This window comes from Monodelphis domestica, chromosome 6 (assembly GCF_027887165.1).
Source record: "Monodelphis domestica isolate mMonDom1 chromosome 6, mMonDom1.pri, whole genome shotgun sequence".
Classification (NCBI taxonomy): domain Eukaryota; kingdom Metazoa; phylum Chordata; class Mammalia; order Didelphimorphia; family Didelphidae; genus Monodelphis; species Monodelphis domestica.
This window is the reverse complement of record NC_077232.1, coordinates 16,263,275-16,280,220: the sequence shown is the minus strand read 5'-3', so window position 1 is coordinate 16,280,220 and position 16,946 is coordinate 16,263,275. Positions and strand designations below refer to the sequence as shown.

General features: G+C 38.0%; 1 long non-coding RNA gene across 1 annotated transcript; it reads left to right on the top strand.

The window, feature by feature from the left end:
* Nucleotides 1-12,721: 12,721 nt before the first annotated feature.
* LOC103093598 (uncharacterized) lies at nt 12,722-15,197 on the top strand. The gene is made up of 3 exons (XR_008913109.1): nt 12,722-12,819; nt 14,009-14,188; nt 14,767-15,197. It is a non-coding gene; the product is annotated as an uncharacterized LOC103093598 (long non-coding RNA).
* The last annotated feature ends 1,749 nt before the right edge of the window (nt 15,198-16,946 follow it).

Genomic DNA, 16,946 nt, shown 5'->3' with positions numbered 1-16,946 from the left:
GTTGGCAGACTGGGAGAAACCAGAGGGGAAGAGACATGGATATAGACTTGCTCCATTTTTATGGGTCTCTCCTTTTGGGGAAGCTCAGGAGCCGGGATATCTATTTTGCAATCCCAGTAGCACTTGGTCAGTGGACATGATCTTTTCCTCTAGAGGATGGAAGCTTAACTTTGTGTTGATGAGCTGCTCTGTAGGGATATTATTTTCCTAGAAGATGGGTTGGAATTCTTTACAGGGAGAGTGGACCTAAAATGTAGGCAGTTCCTTTACTAAACGTGATTGATTGGCTTCACTATATATAGTGAATATATATATATATATAATATACAATATTGTAATATATAAAAATATATAATAAAGCTATTTTAGTCCTTTTGCTTATCTGTTTTGCCTGGGCTATTCCACTGCTCAGATTCTTACTATGCTTTTTATGGTGGTAGTAGTCTCTCGGTAACCGAGGATGATGATTGTCTTTGTGCGTTTTTGTGCACAAAGACACTTGTGCGTGAAAGAGATTTAAATGGAAAAGTCGATGCACAGAGACAGTCCCACTGTCTCGGCGTTGGAAGCCTGGGTCCAGTAGCCCGAAAAGTCGTTACACCTGGAGACTTCCTCAGCTTTTTATGACTGAAGTTCAAATTCCTTCCTTCCCCTGACATTGGGGCCTTTCCACATTTTTATAGTTTCCTTTTTTGTTCTTCTACTCTTCTTCTTCTTCAAGGCTCTCTCCTCTAGTCACCAGGAAGAGTGAATATTCCACTTTATAACCTTTTGTTCGCCACTTATTCTTTCAATTTATGCATATTTTAAGCACCTTTTATGGGTCATATCTTGTTTGTTATCTTTATCAGGATTCAGTCAAGCTGTGCACTGAATATTCCTAAATTGATTATAGAAGCTTTTAATTTTATTGGTAGCAATAATCTTATACCCCACTCTATTCTGTTATGATTAATATACTATCATAATTGATATCTAATATACAGTTTAGTGATTGGTTCTAATTATAAAATCAGTTATTATATGTAATCAATTATTTTATAATAAATGATATGAAAGCAGTTTAAGATGCAATTTAAGTTTTCCATAACCAAGAAAATGAATAAATAAATGAAATCCATTAATAATATTCCTAATTAATGACAACAGTTCCAAACTGTATTAGCATGGAGATATGAGGCTTGGATGAAATGCTCCATATTTTCCCCAGTCCTTTTATTCTATTTTCATTCCTACATTCCCTTCTATTTCACTGCCTTCTAATGCTTTCAAATATTAAGATAGAACATAGTAATTTTTTCTTAGTTATATTGTTTGGGTATTATATTTGGGTTCTTGGTTTTTGCCTTTGGAGACTTTAGTTGTTCTTCTAGGTCATAATTTATGTCTCTTTCTCCCTCCTCTTTACAAGCATCTGTCTCTCTTTTTTTAAACATAATTCAGTGACCTTCTGATGTGAGTCTGCTCCCTCTCGGGAATCCATTATGTCCACTTCTCCATCAGGTATTGGCTTAAATTCCCATGCCTTGCAATATTTATTCTGAGATGTTTGTACTTGTTTAGATATACTGGTTGTCATCTTCTTTTCTGTTTCATATTTTCCCAAACTATCTGCTAATGCTCTAACTTATTAATAGCATTTTCTTTCTCTTGAGATATTTGGTAATTTCAGTCTCCCCATCTATATTCTTCTTTTACATCCTTATTGTTTCCCCTTTTGTGAATTTGACAGGGCTTTACCTTAACATTGTCTTCTTATGTTAGGTAATATGTTTTTTCTGTTTTTGTCTTAAGTAACTTCTGGGGAGAATAACATTTTCTCCCAGATATGATCCTCCCTTTTCCTTCAGGCCTCATGTTTTTTCTATTTTTAGCTTCTATGGCTGAATGTCCCTCTAGTAATAACTTGTTATTGTAAGTAGAGCACTCTTCTCATACTTCTGTTGTTTTATGGCTCTACCTCTTTTGCACAGAGGTTAGTGGGGTGGGGTGGGCAGAGTGGAGTTCTTCTGCTTGTTTCCACAGAAAAATGGCATGAAACCTGGGGATGGGGGAAATCACAGAAAGTCATATAATTAATTGCCAAGTAGTTCTCAATGAACAAGTCCTTGTGATGTTCTTCTAGAGCATGGGGGCAGGTGGAACAGTGGATACTAAATAAGTCATAGATTAGGGATTAGACTTCTCTGCTGTTAATTTATCAAGTTTTAGCTTAATCTACTTCTTAGGGTCTTGGCATTTGAAGATAGCTGAATCTACCTTGTCACATTACTTCCTAGGCTTATTTTTCATTTTGTGAGTGTTAAGTTATGTTGATGAGAGGAAGATTCTAGTCCTTCATTTTGTGGATTATGTGATGCAAAAACCTTAGGACATTTCCATTCCTAAACATACATTAAATGCCTTTTATATTTTTAGAACTAAAATAGATCATAATGACAAATATTAAATAGGAAATACTTATTCTCAAGAATTTTCTGCATTGAAAAGCAACATTCACATTAAGAAATAAATAGAAAATAGCTAAAGCATTTTAGTTAGAGGGGGAATCAATAATACTGGGTCTCATATTAAAATGCTTCACGTTGGCATTTGTACATGACCTGCACTTTGTAATGAACTTGGGTCATGATAAGGGGAGAAGGACATTTTTTCCAGTGATATGGGATGGTTTTACAATTGTATGTAAGTGCATAACATTCATGTAAACTACATGTAGACAAATTGAATGTGCCATTTTGGGTGTGAATTAATGTTGAATGTATTAGTGGAAAATGGTGGAGGAAGAAGAGAGGAATTGTTTAGAGAAGAGCAAAGAGGGAGGAATCAAGAAGAAATCTTGACCTTGGTGAAGAGAAGATCCAAGTCCATTAGAGATTTGTATAAAGAAAGATTGAGTGACAATGTCAAGAAGTTCTTCAATGTAGAGAAGGGAAAAGTGGATCTCAGACTCAAAAGGTTTTGTTTTATTCATAGAAATGAAGCCAATTCCATACTAGAGATAGTAGTGGAGCAGGAGCCATGGGAGACCAAAACAAAAAGAGAGAGGGTTGGAAAAGTCTTTAAGAAAGGAATTAGAAATTCATTGTCTACTCAGCTTTCAAATTGATCTTCCTAAAGTGCATATCTAACCATGTCACTCTTATTTCCTTGCCACCAAATCAGTCAAGTGCAGTGGCTCACTATTATCTACAGAATCAAATAGTAATTCCTCTTTGGCTTTGAGACACTTTAGTAACCTCTTTTTACCTTTCCAGTCTTTTTACACGTCCATCCCTACACTCTGTGATTCAGTGACACTGGCCTCCTTGCTCTACTTCACCCATGTTACTCTGTGCTCCATCTCAGAACATTTTCACTAGCTTCCCCTTCATGCCTAGAATCCTCAGCATCTTCCTTTTACTTCTGAGCTTTCTGCTTCCTTCAAGTCTCTGATAAAATTTTAAGCTCTGTATGAAAATCTTTCCCAGTCCTTTTAATCTTAGCAGCTTCTTTTTCAGAATACTCATAATCTATCTTGTATACACACATATTATTGTACATAATTCATTCCATATCATCTCTTCCATTAAACTATGAGATCCTTGAGAGCAGGGGCTGCCTTTTGGCTTCTTTTGTAACCCCAGAGCTTAGTACAGTGATTGTTGTATGGTGCAACAGGTGCTTAATCAACAGTAGTTCACTGATTACACCAAACTGAAGACAACCAAAATGCCACAACTGCACGGGTGAGTTAGGGGATGTGTCTACCCCAAGCATATGAAGACTTCTCCCTGGCTGAATGGGCAGATGAGAATGATTTGTTTCAGCATCCATGAAAGTGATTGAATCAGGCATGTTAGAACACTTAGAGATTGGCTAGACATTGAAAATACCAGTTATCCAAAGCATCCCAGGACATCACCAATCATCTTGACTTTTGTCTTGGCAGTGGACTTTGATGACTGGAAGAGAAAGTGAGTCTGAAAAATTTTTCATCTCTTTCATTTAAATCCAATTTCTGTATAAGTGAAGACATTATTCCATGATGTTACTGGTCCTCTTTGAAAATCAAGGACAAATAACAACTCTCCCTCCCTTTCTGGGTTTTAGAAGATGAATCATATATTGGACTGAAGAACTTCAATGTTACATCTTGCACTTGATGGATGTTTGAAACCTTACAAACTTTAATATCTGGAGATAGGGGACAGGGTGATCTTCCCTGCAATGCCCCTTGGACTGCCCCCCCCTGGGAAGTGCATGCAAAATAGAAAATCATAGTTGTATCCCAAGACATCACGTGTGAAAATTGGTGACCAGAGAATAGGTTGGATAAACAGAGGCAGGAATAGATTTCCTCTTTTCCCTTTCCTGTTTTGTGCTGACTCAATTTGCCCGTGAGAGTATCTAGGGAGCCCTTAATGGTAGCAGTAAGATAGCAAGCTAAATGGAGCCAATAAGGAAAGTACCTTTTATATCTCTCTCCCATTTTCCATCTTTTTCCCTATTACTTTTGATTTAATAAAATTATTAATTTGAGGTCAGTCTCATAATTTTCACTCTTACAGTCTATAGCAGTGATGGTGAACCTTTTAGAGGAGTGCCAGGGTCCATCCCCACATGACCTCCCAGACCAGGTGCTGTGCCCCTCCCTGCTACAAGTACCAGGAGTGCACTGTCTCCCTCTTTACCCCACACAGGAAATCGAGAAAGCACTCCCATTGGGCTCCTGGGTAGAGGGTTGGGTGATGTGAAAATATATCATCAGGTATGGTGGAGAGGAGGAAAGGAGTAGTTCCACCTGAATCCCTTTGCTTTTCTAGTAACAAAATTTTGGGGGAGGGTGGCTGCATGCCCAAAGAGAGTGTGCTCTGCATGCCATATTTGGAACCTGTGCCATAGGTTCACCATCATTGGTCTGTGGCATGAAAGGCTCTTCAGGTTTGTTACCTCTTTTAACTCTTCCCAAGCATATAAGACTATCTTTAAGATTGCAGAAGTAAGGAAGGTCATCAAAAGGGCAGGGTCTCTAGTAAAAACAATGTCAGGGGTAAGATAGAGAAACTCTAGACAAAATGGATCTGCTTTAACTTTCTCCACTATTCATTATCAAAAGATTAAAAAAAACAATAGCTCATATTTATACAGCAACAAATATTTGCCACATATACTAAGCACTTCAAAATTGTTACCTCATTTGATTCTCATGACATCTGTGGAAGGTAGGTGTTGTAATTATTCTTGCTTTAAAGATGAAGAAACTGAGGCAAAGAGATGTTAAATGACTTGCCTTGAGGCTCATGAGGCATGAACCTCATTGTATATATAGAGGTAGAGTGGAGAAGTAGGTTGTTGCAGTTGAGAAATTTAGAGAACTGGGATATGAGTGTATTTGGGAGAACTTTAAGATGATCCTCATACAAATAACAGAGGGTATGTTGGAAAGAAATATATATCAGAGTTTCCCTAATCTTTGAAGTAGGTACAAATAGTTAATGTAATTAGTTTTAGCACTTAATTGAATTGTCACATACATCATCTGATGTTTTCCTTCTGAAGAATTCTCATGTTCTCTCTTCTCCCCATCCATGTGCCAGATAGGAGACAGAGTAAATGTACTTGTGTCAATACTTTATAGTTCCCTATTGTCTGATCCTAGACAATGTGAAGATCCCAGGAAGTCTACTTCCTTCAAGAAGCATCATTTCTATAGATATTGCCAAAGGGAAGATTTCTGTTACTAGGCCCTTTAACGCTGAACACCTGATTTTATAGGGAAGGTCTTCATATTCCCCAGGTGGTTGAGATTTCCCTGAACTCAGAGAGGGAGATTATTGAAGACATCTGAGTGGGCCAAGCAAGTATAAAAGCCCATGAACCATCAGCCCCCTTTCCAACTTCTTGTTTTGTGTTGAGGTCAGCAGCCTTGCTCTAGATTTTATTACAATGAAAACCTTTCTGGGATTAGGAGTGCTGTGCCTTTTAGTATACCTCATGTGGGCTCATAATAGAAGAGGTAAATGAGTGAATTTTGTCTTCATTATTTGTCTCTGCCTCAAATGAGTGGTTTTGTGTTAAACTGTAACTAGGAGTGATTCTTGGCTTTCTGTGAGTTGTAGAACTAAGATAACAAGCAGATATCTTTTTTTAAAAAATATTATCTCCTCTACTCCCAATCTATTCTCTCCCCTTTGGTTTTTTAGCCACTGGGAAGAATGTAATTTGCCAAGTCAGATGGAGGATGCCCTCTGCTCTTCTTGCTCACTAAGATTCTTTATGTGAGCTTTTCTCTCCCCAATTATTCCTTGATCCTCTACGGTCCATTCTATCCCTGAGCACGTGATTCTCATGGCTTATATATTAGAGTATAGGACTTGAATTCCCTGTTTATATTTCCAAACTCTTCTCTAATTTAAGGCCAAGTTCATTGTTTCCAGTTGCTAGATGAATCATTCTCTTTGGTTGTCCTCTTGCCCATTACATAAATTCTCAAGCCAGGTCATTTGTGGGTTTCCCCCCCTCTTTTCCTTAACAATGAGCCCCTTTTTCTGAACTCTGTAGCTTCTTCAATAACCTCACACTTTGGGAGCCACACCTAGAGACAGGAGGTCCTAGGTTCAAAACTGGCTTCATTCACTTCCCAGCTGTGTGACCCTGAGCAAGTCACTTGACCATCATTACCTAGCCCTTACCACTCTTCTGCCTTGGAACCAATACACAGTATTGATTCCAAGATGGATGGTAAGGGTTTAAAAAATAATCTCACATTTTTCTTTGAATCTTTGTAGTCCTACTTTAGGCTTATCTTTCTGACACCTAGTCAGTCAAATAACCTCATTAGTGCCTTGAAATTTTTTCTTCCTTTACTTTCTCACTGCTTTCTGCCCAGTCTGTCTATTTGTTCAGCACCATATTTACCCCAGAGTTATTTCATTGTTTTTATAACTTCTCTATCTTCCTCCACTTTCCCTTCAAATTCTTCCTATTCATAGAAACACTGCTTTATGACTTTATATTCCAGTGTCAAAATGTTGGGCACATCCTAATTGCCCACTAATGATGTATAGACTATTATTCACCTTGGTATTTCCCAAACTTTAGTCTTTGATTCAAACCTACGTTTCCTACCTTGCCTGGTTTCCTAAATAAGTTATCTTGGCTTCATGAAGGCTCTGTACCCACTAAACTGAATTTGAATATCACTTTGATTCTAAAATATGACTGTATGTTTTATTTTCAATGAGACTCTGACTCCTGTGAAAATAGGGGATTTGAATCTTGGATATAGTTCCCTTCCCCTGTGCCCAGTGAAGTTCTCAGCACATTGTATTCATCCTCTAAATAGTGGCCAGTGGATTGGAATATATATTGGCGTGGAAGTAGAAACAGAATAGTAGGGGCCATTAGGATGGTTGAGTAAGTGGCTGCTTGTGAAGCTTGAAGCTTCCCAGGGGAATAGGGTAGAGAAGACTGAGCTGAAATCACTTCTCCTTTTGGTAAGAGTGGGGGAATGCCAAGACTCTCTTCTACTTCACAGGTTCTAAACTTCTTGGGACGTATCCCAGTTTCTTGGTCCTTCACAAAAGTTAATCATCTGTAAGACATGAGGACTTCAGAATTGACTTATTTCTTATGGGGCAGTCTTTGCCAGAAGGAACGGTGATAGAGAGCCATTGTTCTCTTCCCTTCCAACTCCATGTTCTCTTTCCTTAGAATATAACCAATCAACTTCTCCTGAACAGATATAAGAAGGCCATGTTTCTAATATTTATTTCACTTACCTGAACCCCTCTTTATCTTTAGATAGCCAACACCTGGCACATAGTAGTATTGAATAAAGGCTTGTTTAATGCTGGCTGCCCATTCCGTGAAAGTACTATTTCTTTCTTTTTTTAGATGACAAGTATATGTTTTTCCCACCAGTCTCCCTTTTATATATAAATAAATAAAAGAATAACAAATAATAAACAACCTACTTCTCTACTCTACCTCCTCTATATAAATAAAATTCATAAATTAAGGGGGCAGCTGGGTAGCTCAGTGGATTGAGAGCTAGCCCTAGAGATGGGAGGTCCTATGTTCAAATCTGGCTTCAGCCACTTCCTAGCTGTGTGACCCTGGGCAAGTCACTTGACCCCCATTGCCTAGCCCTTACCACTCTTCTGCCTTGGAGCCAATACACAGTATTGACTCCAAGACGGAAGGTAAGGGTTAAAAAAAATTCATAAATTAAAGAAATAAAAGAAAAAGAAAAGAAAAATATAATAAATGAAATAAAATAATAAAGAAAATAAAAGAGAAAACTAATAAAATAATAAATAAAATAACTAATATAAATAATAAACAATAAAAGAAGAATAAAATAAATATAATAAAGAAAAGAAAAATCCCTCAATATGACCAATATATAATAGTATATACTATATGATAAAAAATGAAAGAAAAGAAAAATCCCTCAATATAACTAATTCAGCAAAACAAATCTTCCCATCACATGTCCAAAAAATGATATTCCTTCCTCTATTTGAAGTTCAGCTCTCTATCAGGAGGTGAATGCACATTTCACCCTCATTCTTTTTAACTTGCTTATCATTGTATTGATTTGCATTCTAAAGTCTTTTAAGTTGTTTTTCTGTAGAATGTTGTGGAAATTATTGTCTTGCCACTGAAACACTTTGCTTCAGTTCACAAAGGTTTTCTCTTTGGCAAATACTTTTAGTTTCCTCTCTTGGGAAGTAAGTGCTTGGTGCCCGACACTAGCAATATTGCAACAAATTCTACCAATCATGATTCACACCTTCTTAGAGATTCTATTAAGATGGAATAGAAATGACCCAGATAAGAACGAGTGTCAGTTTGAATCTAGTTGTGCTCTTTTCCCACTGTTTCCCATTAATGCTGTTTTTCTTATAGAGAGATTTAGTAGCAATGTGAACTTTGACCTGGGTTACTTTTCCTCCCTAAAGCTCAGTTTCTTTAGTAAAAAAGGAATAATTTACAAAATATTCCATCAAAATAGATAATTTTTCATTTCTAAAGAATTTCTTCTCCCCATAGAGCTATCCTTAGTAAGGATGAAAGCTGGGAGTGTCACAGAAGCAGTTCAGTGTTATATACCCAAGTCCTAACTTCCTACTTCACAAAGGGAAGGAAGCTTACCTTCTTCCTTCTTTGGGTCAAAGTATGACTGGGAAAATGGGCATGATAATAGCACCTACCTTTCTGGGTTCTTTTTTTTTTTTTAACCCTCACCTTCCATCTTGGAGTCAATACTGTGTATTGGCTCCAAGGCAGAAGAGTGGTAAGGGCTAGGCAATGGGGGTCAAGTGATTTGCCCAGGGTCACCCAGCTGGGAAGTATCTGAGGCCAGATTTGAACCTAGGACCTCCCATCTCTAGGCCTGACTCTCAATCCACTGAGCCACCCAGCTGCCCCCACCTTTCTGGGTTCTTAAGACTAAGCAAGGTCATGTAGATAAAACACACCGAAAACTTTGTAGCGCCATGTAAAGGAGACCCGATACCATCATTTCTGTGAACCAGTCTTTGGTTGCCCTTTGCTTTCCTCTGCAAACTCCTGCTACTTTGGCTTTGGTCTCTTCTTAGAGCCATTGGTTAGAAGAAATAAGTGGCTAGCAATGTAGTAGATGCTAAATAAGGGTTTTTGACTTACTGGGTTCAATAAATGCTAGATACAAATAGTCTTTTCCTCTTTCCCCCAGTGACAGTGGCCTGTACACTTGACATGTTCCTGGTGTCAGTGTATAAAGATCTGTTTGATGATGGTGTACTTCTGGAGCCTGAAGAACTGATGCTTGGGTTCAATTGTGGAGTTAACGGGGAGACGTTGGATAGGTTTGAGCTATGTTATCCTGTAACAGAGTGTGAGATTGAGTTTGAGGTAAGCGGTGGCCACAATAGCCAATTCTGTACGGCTCCTTTCCATGTATAACTGACATAGTAAAGAAGAAAATAAACTGAATTTCCTACTGGATGGTAGGGTAATTAAGGCCATGAGGCCAGTCTGGGAAGAAGATGATTAAACAATGTCCTGCATTTACTGAATAACTCTGTGGCCATAGGCAGATGGTTTCTTTAGCTTGACAAGGTTGTCTTCTTTCAAAGCTAAAAAGGCTAAGGGAGATAGCTTTGGGGTTGGGGTGCTGAGCTAGATGGCATATAGTACAGAATGGCAGGCTTGAATTCACAAAACTGAGTTTACGTTTAGTCTCAGATACTCTCTGTGGTCCTGGGCATGTAATTGAATCTATGCCTGCCTTTGTTTCCCCATCTATAAAATGGGGAGGATGATAGCATCTAATAAATGAAATATTTTAGATATAATTAATATTTTTTCTAAGGAAATTAAGCCTCAAGGAAATTAAATAATTGAGGTAGACATTGCTTACTATATCACTGAAGTAGAAATGCAGGGTTTGATAGGGCAAGTTGGTTTTTTTTTTGTGCAAATCAAATGAGATAATAGACTTCTCTTTGACTATCTTTTGTCTTTGTATTCCTTAGCACAGAGCCTGCCACTTAGTACGCCTCAAAAAAAGTTAGCTAACTACATGAACTGTAAGAAGATTGCACACCAGCTTGATTGAGCTTCAGTATTTTGCCTGAACACACTTGAGGATCTCTGTGTGTGCATATGTGTGCTTGTGTGTGCATCAAGGAGGTCCCAGAGTAGAAACTTTATGGACTCTTATTTTCAGTCATTTTAGCCATTTGGAAATGTGGTAGAATTAGCTCAGATCTATGCCATTCTGATATAAACCCAAGAGACAATACTGATTACTCAGGGAAGAACCTCTATTTGGAAAGCCCAGTATCACGTGAAAGCTGAAGTTGGCTCTTGATCACTTCTTCAGCCTCTCTCTTACCAACCTCAAATTGTGGCTCCTCTCTATCAGTCAAACTACTAAACCTGTTGGTCAAGCTTTGGACCCACAGTCCTGACCAGATCGGAGCTTCACCCTGATGCTTTGAGTCCCCATGTTCCTAATACCCTTACCTGCAAATTGTTCCTCAGGATTGGAAGGACTTAGTCTTGACAATGACTGCTTTAAGAGGCTGCTTATCTGCCTGAGAGCCAAAAGCACTTATTCTATTGCTTTCATAGTATGAATTAAAGGGCTTCTCAGTTGGGACACCTTCCCTCATTTTTTTGAGATTAATTTATTCAGCAAGTATTAAGCCACTAATTATTATATGTCTGGCATGGAGTTGGAGATACAAAGGCAAAAAATATAGTTCTGACCTTTAAATAAATTTTATTTGGGGGGTGATTAAATAAGTAAAAATATACATATTTGGGGGATGTAGAGATCAAGTGGTCTTTTGCTAGAAGGCAATAGAGATTTGGAAAAAAACCAAAGATTCTGTGAAGAGGGAGACTTTTCTAGGCCTTCCTTAGGGACAGCCAGCAAAAGTAATTTTTGGGTAATGGATGGAATTGTTCATAACATAGATAGAAGAAGAATCAACTATAAACTTAAGTATTATTATACCCATTTGGTGTAAAGATCCTCGACCATTAAGAGATCTATAAATTAGGAGAGAAATGCTTGTGCATGATCTATAAAGGAAGAGGGAGCTATTGAACCTCCTTGAACATTGGAGAGCCATGGCCAGACCTATCATCTAGAATTTCAATTGGACAGCTGTGAAAGGAGAAGAATGAAGTTGGGCGACAATGAAATAGTTTGCAGCAGTCTAAGCTAGGCATGAATCAGGGCCTTGATTAGGTTGTATGAGTGGACTAAATCCTCTCAATTATTGCCATTAATAATTATGTAAATAATGGAGCAAATGGGTCAGATGGTTGATGGATTATGTCTTAAGGAAATCAATGATATTTGGCACAAAGGAAGGTATAAGAAAGGACAAAAGCAAAGGGAGATTTCAAATCTGTATGTTCTAAAAGAGGGTGGTACCTTTAACAGAAATAGGGAGTTAAAGAGAAGGATGGCTTCCTGGGAAAGCGAGGTATTCTATTTTGGAATGTGGAATTGGATAAGGTATTAATGCAGAAATGATGGGGAAAAGGCAATTGGATGGGTCTATAGTTCAGGAGGAGGAATTAGAGCTGGAAAATGAGACACTAGGAGTAGTTATATTGAGAAGATTGAACTCATGAGCTAGTAGGACAGGGAGGAGAAGATAAATATTCATAGTCTTAGACTGAAGTAATATAAGGATGATCTTTCAAAGGAGATTAAGAAAAAAATAACTGCAGAGTAGAAGAAGCAGACAAGGGCAGCGCCATGAAAAGCTACATAGGGAACCGTATTTTGTCTCCTGAGGCAATTATTTAGAGTGATCAGGAAAGGCTGAGGAAGTGAGTGTGTTTGGTAACTAATTCATCATGGGTAAACTTGGAGAAAAGCCGTTCTGGTGAGTGGTGGGTTAGAAGCTAAATTTCAAGGTCTTGAGAAGGGAAGAGGAAATGAGAAATTGGAGCAATGGGTTTTATAGCTAGTGAAAGGGATGAGAGAAACAACTACAGTACATCTTGAAAGGGATTATCAAATGAAGTGAAAACTTTTTAAGGCTGGGGAAAATCTAGTCTATTTGACAAACAGGCAATGAGATAATAGAATAAGGATCAAAGTAAATTATGGAGAATGAAGAGCCAATACAAGGCAAATTTGGGAGGAGATGAGGTTAAAGGAACAAGAAATACCATTTTGAAGTCCTTTCATCTAAATGGTTTCTCTGTGTTTTAGTCTTATGAAACACATGTGATCTATAGAGTTCGTCTCTATTATAGCCCAAGGAATCGCCTTTTGGGTCATTTGGCATATGATACTCCCTTGTCCTGCATAGTGTTAAGGTAAGAATTATACCTGTGTGTCTCTGTTAATGTTCTCCTTATTGTCAAGTTCATCTCCTCACACTACTAAAAATTATCTCGACTAATTATTTCTCTCTCTTATCAATGTTTTGCCATTAATCATTGTGTAAGTGTAGGACTGCCACTGAAGAGACAAGATGATAGCACAGGGAAGTCCTGGAATTGGAGGCAGAAATGGGCAGATCCAAGGAAGAAAAAGCTATTTCACTAGCTGCATGATAGAATACTTTTCTTCTCTTGTACCTCATTTCCTCTGTAAAATGAAAGGACTCAATACTCTAAACATTTATTAAATTCCTATGTGCATGGTGCTCTTGCTAGTTACTAGAGGTGAAAAAAAGCTTCCCCAAAGAGCATCCATATTCTACTTTGGAATAATATCCCAGGGACTTTAATAGATCTAATATTTGTGATGGCCCAGTATGCAGTGTCCAACTTCAGCATCCATGAGGACAGATTTTAAAACTAAGAAAACTAAAAGGAAGGCTGAAGGAAGGGCTGAATCTTTCTTCTGAGGAATTAACATGACCACATTTCCAGATATGCAATAGCTCCTTGAAATTTAAAGCCCTTCAAGCTTAACTCTCAATCCTCTTTGCTAGTCTTTTTTTTTTAAACCCTTACCTTCCATCTTGGAGTCAATACTGTGTATTGGCTCCAAGGCAGAAGAGAGGTAAGGGCTAGGCAATGGGGGTCAAGTGACTTGCCCAGGGTCACACAGCTGGGAAGTGTCTGAGGCCAGATTTGAACCTAGGACCTCCCGTCTCTAGGGCTAGCTCTCAATCCACTGAGCTACCCAGCTGCCCCCTAGTCTTTTTAATAAATTATTTCCCCATCAAGTAGAATAGAAGTTCTCGCTGGTCTTCCCACTGTATCCTATTTTCCATGACCATGCAAGGAACATTCACCTTCCTCAATTGGGCTCTTTCAAAGCTTTAATTCAAATCTTGGTTTAATCATGACTATATATAGGATATATGTCTAACCCATCACAAAACAACACCTTTTCTCCATTTCAAATAAGCATTTCAACATGTGTGATAAAAACAAGATGCTTGAAGTCAGAAATGATTATGTTTTTCTCTTTTACTCTTAGAACACTGTATATAGTAGTCACTTAATGTATTTTCTTAGGCTGATCATAATCTTGAGATACTCATTTCCCCAGGACTAAGACACCACATTTACCAAAGTCAGAGGAGCATGCTCCTGCCCTACTACCTCAGGAAGAAGAAGAAAGGGATATCATGAGAATGCAGCCTGATTCCTCCCATTGGTATCAAGAATCCTATGAGTTCCTGGGGGAAACAAAGCACAGAGCCCCTTCTGAACAAGAGACTGAATCTTGGTAAGAAGATTTGATGTCAACTATTTGAGGAGATCTTGGACAAATGACTCATGGCAGAGAGATCTGTAGCTTTAGGCTTTTGGCCTCAAGGAACTTGCTGAGCCTATTTAAGGAATGGGAGACAAGAGGGAGTTTGACATACTGGACAGGGAATTGGCTTTGAAGGTAGGGAGACCTGGTCCAAGTCTTATCTCTGATGTTTGTTGGCTCTTTAATTCTGGGCAAATCATTTACTTTTCTAGGACTCTAAACAATCTCCTCCACAAGTTGGAGAAGTACTACTAACTTTTATATTGGTTGAAATTTCCTAAAAGAGAAAGTACTGGCTGTATCCCCAACTCTAAGATGAGAGAAAAATATGCAGAAAGAGGAGAATACTATGTAGAATGGTTACATGCTAGAGGAGAAGTGATAAGAAAAAAGGAAGGTTAATCCTATGATGGATATAGAGTTTGGGATGGTGAGAGGAGGCGGTCTTTCCTTATTGGGAATGAGATCAGATAAATATCCCTTTCTGTTGCCTTTTACTAAGCTAGTCAATAGTATGATCTGTTTTCTAATCCCATATTTCCCCACAGGAACTGGTTCTATTTCTCCATCTTGACTCTGAGCTCTCTAGTCTCCTGCTTTCCTTGCTACGGAGATTTTGGGCTCTCTGTCTCCTGACATATTACCAAGGAAGCAGCCACAGGACAGCCATTACCAGAGAAGTGTGTGAGCCTCACAATTCTGGTTCTAACCTTTGGAAAGTTGTCATTGTCTAAGCTTGCCTTCATGAGTTTCTCAATGTGTTTTTAACATTCATTTTTAAGCAATAACTGTGCCAATATTGCCCCCTTCTTTTATGATCTTGGTATACAAGGGAGGCTATTTGGGTTTTAAATATAGATTTTAAGAGCATGTGTATATTAAACATTGTGATGTGTGTATAACATGGATATACACCTTAGGTTATGTTTTTATATGTCATCTCTGATTTGTTGCCAATTTAATAAATCTAGTATGGATAACTCATCTCTAATTTGTTGCTAAATTATTTAAATATTGAGAGAAAGCATGGAAAAATTCATAATGAAAATAGAGCTGTTATTATTCTTTGTCCCTGAAAAATAGACCAGGAGTTAACTTTCCTGACTCCTAATTCATAAGATGAAAAAAAAAGCATCAAACCATACTGGAATCTACTTCCTTTAGTATGCTTTGGAAAGAGCAGCTATTAGTGATAGCAACTCTGTTTGGTGCTAGGCTGGGAATCTTTACTTTCTCTGCCTAGAGGAGTCTACCTATGAATGTCCTGAGAAACAAAGGATATCGGAGAGTCATAGTATGAAAAACTTCACGATGCCCATAGTTTTATCCTCTAACTCTACAGCAAAGGAATGGTTATCTTCTCTTCCAACCCTGCCCTTTTATAATCTTAAGTCACAGGGAAAATGATGGGGGTATATATGAGGGATGTTGTCCCTGGTATGCCCAAAAGATATCTCACAAGCAGAGCAGTTTTCCTTTATCTTTAGAAGAGTGATTTAATTTTTAAGTTTTTGTTTTATTAGCTACACTCTCTATGGGGACAGAGTCTGCTTTGGTCTAGTGCAGGAATGAAATTTTGAAATGGTAGGGAAAGTAAAAGGGGCCCCAGAGAATCCATGGTATTCCGTCATGTGTGCTTATCCATTAGTCTTCACCAAGAAATCACAAGGATTCTGTTTATAGGCTTCCCTCTCTCTATGAAAGACTGCTTTGATTCTCATTCTTTTTTTTTTTAAACCCTTACCTTCCATCTTGGAGTCAATACTGTGTATTGGCTCCAAGGCAGAAGAGTGGTAAGGGCTAGGCAATGGGGGTCAAGTGACTTGCCCAGGGTCACACAGCTGGGAAGTGTCTGAGGCCAGATTTGAACCCAGGACCTCCAGTCTCTAGGCTTGGCTCTCAATCCACTGAGCTACCCAACTGCCCCCTCATTTTTTTTCTGTTGTACCTCTACTTTCTCAAGTTGGCAGATGGGGACAAGATAGAGAGGAAGGGACATATGGGTATAGATTTGCTCTGCTTTGTGGCTCCCTTTTGAGGAAAATTGAGGACTAGAAAAGCTGAGGATACATATATTCTGCTCTTCTGGTAGTACTTGGAATATATGTATCCTCAGCTTTTCTAGTCCTCAATTTTCTTCTGGTAGTACTTGGTCAGTGTAGGTATGATCTGCTTTTCTCCAGACAATGGAAGCTTTACTTTATTTCGATGAGCTTCTATTTTGCCACATACTTTTCCTAGAAGATGGGTTGAATTTCACCAGGGAGGATGGAACTAAATTTTAAGTTGTTCTTTGTGATTGACTAGAATTGACTAGCTTTTTAAATAAAGCTAATGTGATCTCATTGCTTATTCTATTTTTTTGGCCATTCTATTTCACCACACACTTTCTTTCACTACTAATATCTCACTATATTTCACTATATCTTTCACTTTTACCACTCAGATTCTTTCTATGCCTTTTGACCAAAATCAGGTTCAAATTCTTTCTCCTGCCATTAGTGCCTTTCGATATTATCCTTAGAGTTTCTTTTTCTGGGTCTTCCTATTACTCTTCTTTAAGTGCTCTCTGGTGTAGTCACAAGGAAGACTTACATTCCCTCTGAACTTTCCTATTCATAACCTAGTGTTCACCAAGTATTCCTTTATTATATTAATTAATATATTATTATATATTAATATATTAATTAATTAATTAATATATATTAATATATAAATTAATATATTA